General features: G+C 43.8%; 1 pseudogene; it reads left to right on the plus strand.

Annotated features, from left to right (window-relative positions):
• Nucleotides 1-838: 838 nt before the first annotated feature.
• On the plus strand, nucleotides 839-1882 carry LOC115323965 (annotated as a pseudogene).
• Nucleotides 1883-2405: the final 523 nt, after the last annotated feature.

Below are 2405 nucleotides of genomic sequence, written 5' to 3' on the forward strand. Positions count from 1 at the left end.
TCCCTGCGCCGCCGGTAATTCGGCCGGCTCGTATGCAAGTATGGCACGCGAAGAACCCTCTCCAGGCGCTTGAGACCGGCCTGCCAGAAGTAAGCAGCCCATGGCAGCACCGCGAAGACCATCACCGCGAAGATTGCTGCTAGGCCTAACACACCATATCATAATCACCATCACTTTCATCTGTACATTACATCATCACATAATCATCATCCCTAGACACGGCACCGCGGGCCTCCTTGGTACGGGCTTTTGCCTTTCTGCGGTGCCGCGCTCTCCTGAGCAAATAAAACATTAAACTTCAGCACTTCACTTAATTTTATTTTCATATTTTCCGTTATGCTTTTTGACGAAATATTTTGCACCAAAATAGTCAATAATTTTTTTATTAATCGCCCGAACACATTTGTGCTGAAGTCGGATGACATGAAAGTTTACGCAAATGCCAAAATCAAACAAAAGACATCGTGCTTTGTCGACCTGAAACAGTGATCATCACCTGTCGCATAGCATCAGGTGAAAATCTAACTTTATTGTGATATTTTTATTAACGCATGTTTGCTTAGCCAGAGCATGCGTGAATCATAATATTACATGTCTTGTACTTCCGGGTGTTGTGTAAGAATGCACTTTCGCAAACATTTTGCACACCTTGCCCATACGAATCAAACACATAAGTGTTAGTCATTTTCAACTTTTTTGTTGGGCACTCATTGGTCAGTTTCTTTGTTACGTCGCATATTCACTGTCACAGTAGCTTTTTCAGGCCTTCATACAATAGCGTTGTTCAAGAAGACTTCCGCTTTCAATATTGGGCAATACGGTAGATTGCCATATAGTTATGATATTATTTCGTGCCCAGAGTACTTTGTTCTTTTTAATGTTGTGTTGGCATCTTCGATTACAGCATTAGCTGGAACAATCGAAAGAGGTGCACGTTTTGGGGCAAGTTTTTCTCATCCGGACATTATCAATAGCAATACAAGAGCAATAATGGCCACTGGAAAAGGACACAGACAGAAAAAGCGTTCAGGCGATGCTGACGAGAGTTCTAATGAATTCAGTGATCCTTTTGAAGAAAAACGAGGAATTGGCCAATTTGATGACAAAGTGGAGGACACTGGATTTAGAGAACAATCATCATCGACAAGCGATTCGATTCGACAAGACACTCATAGGCACCACCGTACACTAGCTGGTACGCTTAAAGATTTGGATGATGAAACTTCGTCCAAGATTCTGTTTGCCAGTGACAAGAAAGCAGGAAGCAGTTCAGTTCACGTGAGTAAAGCCATGGTTCAAATCACAGTCATCTACGAATTCTACTGCCCCTACAGCAGGCGGTTCATGTACTCACATTTATGGCCTGTGTACCACCAGCGGAAGGAGTACCTTAATGTTACTTTGTGTCCTTTCGGCAAGGCTCAGATCTCCAATGATGCAGACGACGACGGGCACACCGCCACCAATGTCTACTGTCAACACGGAGTCAAAGAATGCCAAGGAAATACAATTGAAACCTGCGTCATCAAAGTCGTCCGCGACACGCTAAAAGCCATCAATATCATCGCCTCCATGTCTGAAGACTCTGTACCGCACACTGCTGGTGAACAATGCGTCACGGCCATAGGCGTGGAATGGTATAACATAGAGTCGTATGTTGCTAAACATGGGCACGAGTACCTACTTGAGATGAGTGAGAATACCTGGAAAATCGAGCCGGCAGACATTATGCGTGCTCCTCTTGCTCTGGTTGATGGAGAAACAAGCAACGCAGTCGAGGTGACGGCCCCGAAGGATTTATTTGCTTTGGTGTGCCATCGCATTGACATGGATAACTTACGCGGAGCCAGAGGCCTGCACTGCAAGATGCTGTCGACGTTAGGAAAATACAAAGCTCGGAAATCCTACTTCCATGTTTTCTGCTTTTCGTTGCTTTTTGGCCTTTTACAGCTGTGAGCCTGAAGCCGTGTTCATTGTGTGGTTCCGATCATGTGAAGTGTCATGGCTCCCTTCCAACATCTGTTTTATGCCTGTTTATGTTCAGGTGTTTCTGATGTGTTATTTTTCAATCTACGAGACGAAAATGTTAGCTTCTCTTGGAAAACAATTTTGATTTGGACAAGACGTATTGCAACAATAGATTTTACGTCCCTTTTACAGCAGAGCTGTGCTCTATCATATGTGCAGGGATAGAGTGTCATCTGGTGGGAAAATATGTAAGACGAGACAACTGTTTTTGTTTGCGGGTGTTTTTTTGTTAAGCTGAAATTAAGTAAGAGCTGTATGGCAGCAAAAGAAGAAAAGCAACTCTGCCACGTAGTTTTTTTAAAGAAAGAGAGCGAGAAAGATAAAGAAAAAGGAAGTGAGAGAAACCGAAGGAAAGCGAGAAAGAGAAAGAGGGGGGG

This window comes from Ixodes scapularis, unplaced genomic scaffold (assembly GCF_016920785.2).
Source record: "Ixodes scapularis isolate PalLabHiFi unplaced genomic scaffold, ASM1692078v2 PGA_scaffold12__126_contigs__length_90152505, whole genome shotgun sequence".
Taxonomy (NCBI): Eukaryota; Metazoa; Arthropoda; class Arachnida; order Ixodida; family Ixodidae; genus Ixodes; species Ixodes scapularis.